The sequence below is a fragment of the Panthera uncia genome (assembly GCF_023721935.1).
Source record: "Panthera uncia isolate 11264 chromosome A1 unlocalized genomic scaffold, Puncia_PCG_1.0 HiC_scaffold_17, whole genome shotgun sequence".
NCBI lineage: Eukaryota > Metazoa > Chordata > Mammalia > Carnivora > Felidae > Panthera > Panthera uncia.
In genome coordinates this window covers 130,823,185-130,834,983 of record NW_026057577.1, presented here as the reverse complement: position 1 = coordinate 130,834,983, position 11,799 = coordinate 130,823,185, and the positions used below count along the sequence as shown (strand labels likewise).

At 36.8% G+C, this 11,799-nt stretch overlaps 1 long non-coding RNA gene across 1 annotated transcript; it reads left to right on the top strand.

Moving 5' to 3' along the window:
* Nucleotides 1–2,578: 2,578 nt before the first annotated feature.
* On the top strand, nucleotides 2,579–10,671 carry LOC125935177 (uncharacterized). The gene is made up of 3 exons (XR_007461614.1): nucleotides 2,579–2,792; nucleotides 5,584–5,664; nucleotides 10,430–10,671. It is a non-coding gene; the product is annotated as an uncharacterized LOC125935177 (long non-coding RNA).
* Nucleotides 10,672–11,799: the final 1,128 nt, after the last annotated feature.

Sequence of the window (11,799 nt, the reverse complement as noted above, 5' to 3'; positions counted from 1 at the left end):
TTAGTATTACTGTTTGTTTGTTTTTCTGTTTACAGTAATTAATAATAACCATCAAGTGTCATATCATAATTTGAAATATTTGCTGTTAAATGCACACACACACACACGATTTTAAAAATCATAGCATAATAAAAGGGGTGTGTCCTTTTATTGTCCTATATTACAAATGGCTTAAACTGAGGTAAAGAGGCTCACTAAACCTTCCCAAGATCATTTATTTAGATGGTAAGTGGTTTACTGATTGCTGAACTTGGAATTTTTTTTTTTTAATTTTTTTTAACGTTTATTTATTTTTGAGACAGACAGAGACAGAGCATGAACGGGGGAGGGTCAGAGAGAGGGAGACACAGAATCTGAAATAGGCTCCAGGCTCTGAGCTGTCAGCACAGAGCCCGACACGGGGCTCGAACTCACGGACCGCGAGATCATGACCTGAGCTGAAGTCGGCCGCTTAACCGACTGAGCCACCCAGGCGCCCCAAGAACTTGGAATTTTAAACAACAAATTAAATATACCATGTGACATAGAGCATTGTAGTCTTTAATGGATATATCAAATAGCTAATATATAAAAGATTTTTTTGGTATCGTTTGCGTAGTACTCAATATTAAAAGCAGGAACAGAGATACTGATAAGTAATTAAAGATAACAGCTTAGTAGAAGTTCATGCTAATAGAATACGTTTGTGTTTTAAACATATTAAATCAATTGTGTTCATTTATGTTATTGCTGACATGTTCTCCCAAACAGAAAAGAAGAAAACTCTTATTCTATGCTTTCAAATAATTTAAAATAAGGTGTTTTTTTTTTGTGGTAGTGGATTAAATTATATTTGTTATAAAAGTAAAGGAATTTGTAAAACATACATGATTTTTCTGAAGTTATTGTAGTCATGCCTATATATCTCCTCATCTTGGAAAAATTAAATGTGATTTGAACAATATTAGTTAAAAAAACAGAGAAATTGTGCCTCAGAATCATTCAACATCCTACAATTCTGTGATCCAGAATTGTTCTATTCCAGATCTTACATTTCCATTAGTTCCAGTTTTATTTTTAAATAACAAACATAAACCCTGGTATTGCATTATCACATGCCTTACTTTTTTAACCTCAAAGCTATTTCTGACTGATGTTAAGATTTTTTGTGAAGAATAATGAAAAGCAATTCTGTGATTGTTTCCTAATCTATATTTCTTTCATAGCATAATTGTGACTGGCAATATCAGATTCATTGGTATGTTGAAAGTGAGCCATTTAAAATGTTTTAAAGCAGAAAACAAATCAATGAATCTTGATTAAGATATACTGCTAGGAAATTATTCTGTTCAGCTTTCACCTTTTGAAGTAGATCCAGGACAGATGTACGGTATATTAAAATATATGTCTTAATTTATCCCGTTTATGCTTAGTAGTTTTCTATAAGAAGAAAAACAGTGGTACCCGCCTCATTTTAGTTATGAATGTCAAAATACTCATGAATGTTTTACTTGCAGAATGCCACAAAGCAAGATGTGCACATTCCCATTGTCCCAGATCATTAAGCTGAGTGAACCATGCATATCGCTGAAACACTTCTGAGGAAAGTGAGAGGTAGCATTAAACCTTGATGCCTTTAGGAGACATAACTTAGCCCATCTCAAATCACCCAGCTACAAGACCTATTCATAGGAAGGAGAAATTTGCAAAGAAACTCATACTGAATTCATGTATGAGAAGACATAATCATCATGCTATTTTCTCAATGTAATCAATTTCTTACCACAATCTGGATCTTGCTGTCTATGCATATTAGAGTTATAATGTCTCTAACATCGATTCATAAAAATTGATTTATTTGTAAATTGAGAAATGTCTGACTGATTTTTACATACTTTTTCGTGTTGTAAATTATATATAACATTAAATTTGCCATTTTTATCTCTTTCAGTGTACAATGCAGTGTTATTAATTACATTCACAATGTTATGGAACCATCACTACTCTTTATTTCCCAAGTCTTTTCATCAACCCAAATGGAAATTATGTGCCCATTAAGATACAGGGGTATGATTTTTTAAACACTCCATGAAGCTATGAAGCAGGAAACTGATCTAAGTAGGATTATGTTTATAACAAACATAGGGAAAAAATAGACTAGAAGAAAATAAAATAATTACTGATTGTCTACGGTAGTGGTAATAAGCAGTCTATTTTACTTTCTAAAACTTTGGTAATTAATTCCTCCAGCTTTTGTGAGATATAATTGACATATAACATTGTGTAAGTTTAAGGTGTAAATGTGTTGATTGAATACACATATATTGCAAATTGATCACCACCATAGTGTTAGCCAACACTTCTGTCACATCGCTTATCATTTTTTGTAGTGAAATATTAAAATGTAACCTCTTAGCAACTTTCAAGTACCTATCACAGTTTTATTAACTATAAACATCACGTTATACATTAGATCCTCAGAACTTATTCATCTTATATCTGAAAGTTTGTATCCTTCTTTTTAAAGTTTATTTGTTTTTGAGAGAGAGAGACAATGCTTGCAAGCGAGGGAAGGGCAGAGGGAGAGGGTTCCAAGCAGGTTCTGTGACGTCAGCACCAAACCTGCTGCAGGGCTCAGTCCCACAAACAGAGAGATCATGGCCTGAGCAGAAATCAAGAGTTGGACGCTTAGCCGAGCTTAACCAACGGAACCCATCAGTCACTCCTGGAAGTCTGCACTCTTTGAACAACATCCCACAATTTCCTCCAGTACTCAGCCTCTGGTAACCACAATTCTACTTTGTTTCTATGAGGTCAGCTTTTTTAGATTCCATACATATGTGATATCATACAGTATTTGTCTCTCACTGTCTTATTTCATCTCACATAATACTCTCGTTTCATCCATGTTGCTGCAAATGGCAAGATTTAATTCTTATTGCTGAACTTTATTCCATCATATATATACCCCATATCTTATTTATCCATTCATTTGTTGACAGACATTTAACTGGTTTCTATATCCTGGCTATTTGGGTCATACTGCAATGAACATTGGACATAAATATCTCTTCAAGATTTTATTTTCATTTCCTTTGAATATATACCAAAAAGCAGAAATGCAGGATCAGATGGAAGTTCTATTTTTAATTTTTTGAGGAACCTCACTACTGTTTTCCATAGTGGTTGTAACCAATTTACATTCCTACCAACAGTGCACAAGGGTCCCCTTTTCTCCATGTCCTCACCAACATTCATCTTCTTGTCTTTTTGATGACAGCCAATCTAACAGGTGTGAGGTGATATCTAATTGTAGTTTTCATTTGCATTTTCCTGGTGATTGGTGATGGCAAGTATCTTTTCATGTATCTGTTGACCATTTGTATGTCTTCTTTGGAAAAACGTATATTTAGTTCCACTGCTTATTTTTTTATTGATTTGTTTGTTCGCATCGAGTTGTATGATTTCTTTATGTATTTTGGATATTAACGCCTTCTCAGATACATGATTCGCAAATTTTTTTTCTGTAGTTTACCTTTTCATTTTGTTGATTGTTTCTTTTGCTGTGCAGAAGCTAGTAGTGTGATATAGTCCCACTTGTTTTTGTTTTTGTTGCTTGTGTTTTTGTTGTCATAGTAAGAAAAAATAATTAATTATAAATCCTATTTTGGGCCCAGGTTTTTCTAAGTTTTTTATAGGTATTATTTGAAATATGCCATAGATATAAAGTATACTAGACTTAATAATAAAATGAACTACTTAGTTTAAGAACCAGAATGTTACTAGAAACCATTCAGACTCCTTGTGTGTCCCTCATTGATCCTTCTCTGTGGTTGCATTTCAGAAGTAACTAATCTGATTATTTTAATTATTTCTTCTTTCTTTTTATTTCTTTTTGGAAAAGAGTTTCATCTCAATCACATATGCTCATTGGCTCAATAAATAAAGTGTTTATTTTTCCTTGTTTGTAAGCTTTATAGAAATGGTATAATTAATCTAATCTAATCTAACATAATTAATATAATATAATTAATATAATATAATATAGTCTTCTGAGACTTGTTTTTCTTTCACTTGATATTGTTTTTAAGATTTTGGGCATATTCTATTATTTTCACTGTTTTTTTTTTTTTTAATGTTTATTTATTTTTGAGAGAGCACGAGCTCGAGTGGGGAAGGGCAGAGAGAGGGAGACACAGAATCCGAAGCAGGCTCCAGGCTCTGAGCTGTCAGCACAGAGAGAGAGATATTTCTTTGAAAAATGTCATGGGAATTTTTATAGAAATTTCATTGAATCTACAGATGGCTTTGGATGCTATTGACATTGTATTAATTATAATTCTTCCAAACAAGAACATGGGATATCTCTCCATTTGCTTCTGTCTTCTTCAAATTCTTTCACCAAAGTCTTATAATGTGCAATGTATAAATCTTTCACTTCCTTGGTTAATTGTATTTCTAAGTATTGTTTGATGCTATTGTAAATATTGTTTTCTTTCTTTAATTTTCACGTTTTACTGTAAGTGTAGAAACTTATTTCTGTTTGTTGATTTTGTTTCATACAACTTTAGCGAATTCATTAATTAGTTCTAACATTTTTATAATGAATTTTTTTCAGATTTTTGCATATAAGGTCATACCATCTTCAAAAAATAAACAGCTCTTAGTTTTGTTAATCTTTTCAATTGTTTTTATGGTCTCTATTTCATTTGTTTTTCTTCTTATTTTACTCATCTCTTTATTTCTTCTAACTTTGGTCTTTGTTTCTTCTTGTTCTAATTCCTGGAGGTGTAAATTTTAATTGTTTATTTGAGATCTTTCTTATTTTTTTTTCTTTCTTAATGCAATTTTTATTTTTGCCAGAAAGAGAGTAGGTGCATGAGTGGGGGATGGGTAGAGAGAGGGAGACACACAGAATCTGAAGCAGGCTCCAGGCTCTGAGCTGTCAACACCGAGCCAGATTTGGGGCTCGAACTCACCAACCGCAAGATCATGACCTGAGCTAAAGCCAGGGGTTGGACGCTTAACTGACTGAGCCACCCAGGCACCCCAATATCTTTCTTTTTCTTAATGTAAATGTTTATTACTGTAAACTTCTTTCTTAGGACCACTTTTGCTGCCTCCTTTAAGTTTTGATATGGCATGCTTGCATTTTCATTTGTTTCAAGGTATTTTTTTTTTATTTTGCTTTTGATTTCTTCTTTGAACCACTTGATTTTCCAGAAATATGGTGTTTAATTCCCACACATTTGTGAATTTTCAAGCTTTCCTCCTGTTATTTCAAGTTTCACACTATTGCGGTAGGAAAAAAAAAATACTTCGAATTATTCCCATCTTGTTAAATTTGCTAAGACTTGTTTTGTTAAGTATGATTTTGTGTTGTTTCATCAGAATATGATCTATTCTGGGGAAAGTTCCACATGTACTTTACAAAATGTGCACCCTGTTTTATTGGATGGACTGTTCTGTATATATCTGTTAGGTCCATTTGCTCTATGAAGTATGGTTCAAATCCAACATTTTCTGTTGGTTTTCTGTCTTTAGGATCTATCCATTGTTTATTTATTTTTTTATAATTTTTTAAATGTTTATTTTATTTTTCAGTTCTGCCTGAAGAAGTCATTTCAGCTTTTCTTATAAGGCAGATCTAGTGGTGATGAATTTCCTCAGCCTCTGTTTATTATGGTAAGTCTTTACTTCTCCTTTATTTCTGAAGGGCAACTTTGTTGGGTAAGCATTTTTGGTTGGCAGTTTCTTTCTTTCTGCACCTGGTTTATATCACCCCATTCTCTCCTGGCCTGCAAAGTGTCTGCTGAGAAATCTGCTAATAACCATATGGGAGATGCTATCAGATAGTTTTCTCTTCTTGCTTTTAAAATTCTTTATCTTTGTATTTAGATGGTTTTGTTATAATCTATTTTAGAGAAGATTGTTTTGGACTGAAATTTTGGGGTGACTTACTAATTTCATGAACTTTGATTTCCAAGCCATTATTTCTTAAAATGAACCTTCTACTTATACTCATCTCTTCTCCTTCTAGGACTTCAGTGATGAATATGGTATTTCTCTCAATGATATTCCATAAGTCTAGTAGGCTTTCTCTAATTCTTTTTTCTTTAAATTTTTATTTATTTTTAAGAGAAAGAGGCATGTGCATGCAGGGGAGGGGGAGAGAGAGAGGGAGACAGAGGATGCGAAGCGGGCTTAGTGCTGACAGCATAGATCCCGATGTAGGGCTCAAACCTGCCAACACATGAACCCAGAGATCATGACCTGAGCCAAAGTCAGATGCTTAACTGACCAAGCCACCCAGGCACCCCTCTAATCCTTTTCATTTCTTTTTCTTTTTGCTTCTCAGATTGGATAATAAAAACTGATCTGTTTTATAAATCATTAATTCTCTCTTCTACTTGGTCAAGTCTGTTGTTGAGACTTTCTGTTGAATTCTTCAGTTCAGTCACTGTTTTCTGTAGCTCCAATAGCTCTGTTTGGTTCTCTTTTATATTTTCAGTCTGTCTTCACATTTTCTTGTATTCTTTCTCTGTTATTGTTAAATTGCTTATCTGTGCTCTCCTAGTTCTCTGAGCATTGGTAGAGCAATTAGTTTAAATTCTTTGTCAATTCCTGGATCTACATTTCTTTGGGTTCAGTCACTGCAGGATTACTATCCTTTTGGTGGAGTCACGTTTCCCTGATTTCTGCACGATCATTGTAAACTTGTATAGGTGTCAGCCCACTTGAAGAAGCAGTCACCTCTTCCAGAGTTTTTGGGCTACCTTCAGTAAAGGGAGACTTTCACCTGTGGGTAAAGACACACTGGGAGGATGCTGTGACTTTAAGTCCGGTGGTGGAGGACACCAGGTGTGAGCCTATGTGGCAGCACTGGGTCCAGTGGGGCATGAGGTCTCTTTGGCTCAGGCCGCTGCGGTCCACGGAATCAAAGCATGATTCTTGGAGAGTACCATGGTGGGACCACAGAGTCTGCACAGACCAGGGCTGTTGGGGTACACAGCAATGAATCTAGGTCCAGCAGCTAGGGACCAGGACAGGCAGTGGTGTCTCCGGATCTGGCGGTGTGCACACACTCATCTGTGGGGGCCAGTTGCAGGTGTCTGCACGGGGTGAGGGGCCAGTTGGTTGTAGACACATGCAAAATGGTGGCGGCCAGGGCTGGCAGCAAGTGGCAGGGTCCAGTAAGAGCTCATAGACGACTGAAGAGACACTGACTTTCAGCGTGTTCCCCTGTGGCTGTGGTTCCTGACCCCGCTCCCGGAGTGCAGACTGCTTTGGAGTCTGGTGATAAGAATCAGGACAGGGATGTGCCAATGCATGGCGGCAGGGGGTAGCTAATGGTGACCTCAGTGGGACAGGCCAATGACAGTCAGCTTTAAAGGCCTCGGCTGTCTGTGTGCTCTCCCGTGGTCATATACTTTCCCCTCAGGTGTGCACACTGCAGTGGAGGCAAGTGACAGATGTCGGACTGCTGGTATGAAAGTGCACAGCTGGAAAGGCTATCCCTGAGTGCACGCCCATCTGGGGGCCAGATGTGAAGGCATCTTGCACTTGAGCAGACACAGAGGCCTGCGCTGGCTGTGGATGCAGTTCCCAGACTCCAGTCGGATGGGAGGGAGGGAAGAAGAAGGGCATTTGCATCGGCAAATGCAAAGCCCTGCGGGGCAAGACCAGTGAAAACCACAGTGGGTCTGTGACAGCTCTGACGGCTGCCGTTGTCATCAGTGGTGACAGCTGCTGGGTTTGCCCGCACAGCTGATCACAATGAACGATGACTGCACGTGCTGTGGCTGCGACCAGTACCCCCCCCTTTCTGTGTTCCTGGTTGTCTCAGACCCCAGATCTCTCCCACAGCGGTTTTTGTTCATGGAGAGCTGTTGATCTCTGTGGCAGGACAGGAGGCTGGGGTCTCCTGTGTCTCCATTTTGGTGACATCAGTTCCACTCCAATCAATTTTATGATATCTAGTTTTTGGTCTCCAGGCATACTAGAAAACTAAGTGTGTACTGAAATATTGAGTGAAACAGCTTACCTTATGAAATTGATAGCTTCCTGAACAGTTGTATCTAAGTTAACACTAGAGCGTGTCCGTGTTTGAAGGTATATGGAAGTTTAAATAAAAAATCTTATTTTGACTTGTGAATCTCAAGCACAGACTTGCAGACTTACTTAGACTGATTTTTTTTTTAAGTTAATTCATTTATTTTGAGAGAGGTGGATGGGGGGCAGAGAGAGAGGGAGAGAGAGAATCCCAAGCAGGCTCCAGGCTGACAGGACAGAGCCTGATGCAGGCCTTGAACTCACAAACCATGAGATTATGACCTGAGCCTAAATCAAGAGGTGGCCACTTAATGGATTGAGTCACCCAGGTGTCCCATGCCTAGATGGATTTTTAATTGGGGGTTTGTTTTGCGCTAAAATGCAGAAAGGAGTAAAAAAGGAAGGAGTTGAAAATGCCTAACATTTACAATAAAATAATTGTTTAAAGTTTGATACCTTCCTGCAAATGGAAAACCACCAAACATACACTTTTCTTTAATTATCAGATTGTCTTTTTTCAAACAAGTATTTGGTCATATTTCCCCACAAGTTAAAAATATCTTTTCAGTGAGCAAATTCTAATACTTGAATGAATAGACCACCACGCACAAATAGAACCAGGCTTTTGCCAGCCTAGATGTAAGATTTAAATGAAATATATTATCACCCTTATTCATATTTTGCCTCCAGACTCTGCTATAAGAGATTTTCTACTTTGGAAATAAAATAACCAAAAGTTAATAAATGATTTAGAGGTGGGTAAGTGTTCTGGTGGATAAATTATTTGTGTTTATTCCCCAGATGAATAAATTTTCCTAAACAGATGGTAGAACTCACGTGAGCCTGCTCTTCTGTAAAGTTGAGTAAAAATAATTGAATCTATTTTATTTTTTTTAATGATTTATGTATTTTTGAGAGAGCACTAGCAGGGTAGGGGCAGAGAGAGGGGGACAGAGGAATCAAAAGGGGCTCTGTGATGACAGCAGAGAGCCACATGAAGCACTCAAACTCACAAACCATGAGATCATGACCTGAGCTGAAGTCAGACGCTTAACCAACTGAGCCACCCAGACGCCCCGGATATATACTATTTGTAAGATTTGTTTTCCCGATTGGAAGGATGTCAATAGCATTCTATTTTTATTTTCTTTTGGTGAATAATGAGGAAACAAGGGTTATAATGAACTTACTACACTGAACAATATGTTCAGCTAACAAATTTGAGTTGCTCCATCCCTGCTCTTAAATCAATTTCTTTGTGCCCTTCTTCAAGAATGAACCTAAAGGAGAACATATATATCACTTAGAAGAAGACATCATTGATTAAGTGTGCCTTTTTTTATCCCTTTCACTATACAGTATTGCTAGAAGAAGAAAGCCATATTGTGGTAAATCCAGACTAGAGATCAATGGTATTGCTTAAGCTGTGAACAAAGGGAACATGTATAATCATTAAGATTAAGCATTAAAGTTTGATACTGGGAGAGGAAGCCTTGTATAACTTAGAGTAAATCCTTGCAAAAATGGAGAGACAAAAATGTCTCTTTAATATATTAAGCTGAAAAGATACACATGTGCCAACTGGAAAGAATTCAGCTATAGTTAATTGTCTATTGCAAATCCTACCATTACTTCGGAGAAGTCAGGGGTGTGGTCACAAAGAATCATTAGCTAAGTTATACAAAAAAAATAAAATAAAATAAAATAAAAAACACAAGACTTTTTTGGTATTGAAATGCAATGTGAGTACATATTTTTATCCTATTATAGAGGAACAATAGCAGGCTCACACAAGTCAACGGATTTCTGTTTCTTAGACCACAAGCAGCCTTGTTGATATTATCTGAATATTAAAGAAAACTGAAGGATTGTTGTAACATATGTCAATAGTCCTACAGATAACTTGAAAAACCATGAGAAACTATTTTATAGTTTTTCCCATGATGTTATAAAGATTTAGGTTTAGCCTAACATAACCTAGAACATATAGACACCATTAAGTTTTTCTTAAGGACTAAAAATTATAGAATCTTGAAAATTTGTCACATTTATCTCCCAAATGGCTTAATCTTCACCCCTGTGTGTTTTTAACCTTGTTTCACATGAAGGAAGCTTTAATACTATCTATTTCAATACAGTCAACTGCTCTTTCTTTTCTGACATAGATCTAAAAGGGTTTAAAAACCCTGATGGCATCCTGCCAGGAATTAGCTGCAGGTAGAGAGGTAGAGGGAATAAAAAAGTAAACAAAGTTTCAACCCACTGAGAGAGCTGCTCCAAGCTAGATAATAAAGACAGCAGGTTTATATGCTGGTTTTTCTTCAGGGAAAGAATGTTGGACAGTTTCCTGTTGATTGATTCTCTAAATCTTTCCCTTTCATGTTCAATCTTTCCACAGTCTTTGCTGCCGTTTCTACTGTTCTTTCAAGTAAGAAGTTTGATTCCCAGCAGTGCTAATATTGGTTTCTTCCTGGACAAGAAAGTTATGAAAATCTTAAAGCCAATGAAATGGAATTTTTACATCATCCATTTATGTGACAAGTTTATTACTGCCTTTGAAAATTGTTTTACTCAGTTTCATTGTAGTCATCTTGTAGGAGTAGACAATGAAAAAGTAGCTTAAAAATTCAATTTTTTATAATAAAAAATATGTATAAGGGTTTTTATGTGGGTTCTTAAGTTTCTGCCAAAGAGAACAGCTCCATGAGCAATTCGTAAAAGCCTGGATTCAACTTTCTTTTTTTAATTTTTAAAAATGTTTACTCATTTTTGAGAGAGAGAGACACACACAGTATGAGTGGGGAAGGGGCAGAGGGAGAGGGAGACCCAGAATCTGAGCTGTCAGCACAGAGCCTGACGCAGGGCTTGAACCCACAAACTGTGAGGTCATGACCTGAGCTAAAGTCGGACGTTTAACCAAGTAAGCCATCCAGGCACCCCTCATTCTTGGAGTGAATTTTTCCATCTTCTGTGGAAGATGGTACAAGCCAGTGGTGAACATAGGAGTTATCTTGGGGGGAAAAAAAAGAGAAAAGAAAAAGGTTTGTCTGAGCCCAATAACATAGCTTTACAATTGTATGAATTATTTAATTCTTATAATCTGTGTTCTTTTCATTCTTTCATTCTTTCCTGGAAAGCTCCTTTCCTACAAACTGAGAGCTCTTCCTACTAAAGAAAATGTGAAAATGGCCTATTAGTTTCCAGTGATGCTTGCATTCACGTGACTATGGTAAAGGAGGCAACTATGGGTTAGTTTTCTAGTTCATTTTTCAATATGGTTGGTTGTCCCTGAAGATATCTTGTGATTTTTACTATCACTTCTCATGAGGCCAGAGAAAGGTGCTTGGAAGGGTACTTATGTTTCTGTTATGTGGAGGAAGAACTTGTAAAATATGATGCTGAGGAAAGACCTGGGTTTAATATCAGCCTTTTGTGACCAATGTTTAGTTGCAGAATCCACCTTCCAGCCTGTGTAGCCATTAAGAATACTAAGGAGGCCACGATGAAAGAGAGAATCAGAGAGTCTTACTTATTTATATTAATTGTATAATTTTTATCTTTAAAATACACTTAAAGACAATATTAATATAACACATTTACAGGGGCGCCTGGGTGGCTCAGTCGGTTAAGCATCTAACTCTTGGTCTCCACTCAGTCCATGATCTCAGGGTTTGTGAGTTCAAGTCTGGGTCTCTGCTCAGGTCATGATCTCAGGGTTCATGAATTCAAGCCCTATGTCACACTCTGCACTGACAGCACAGAGCCTGC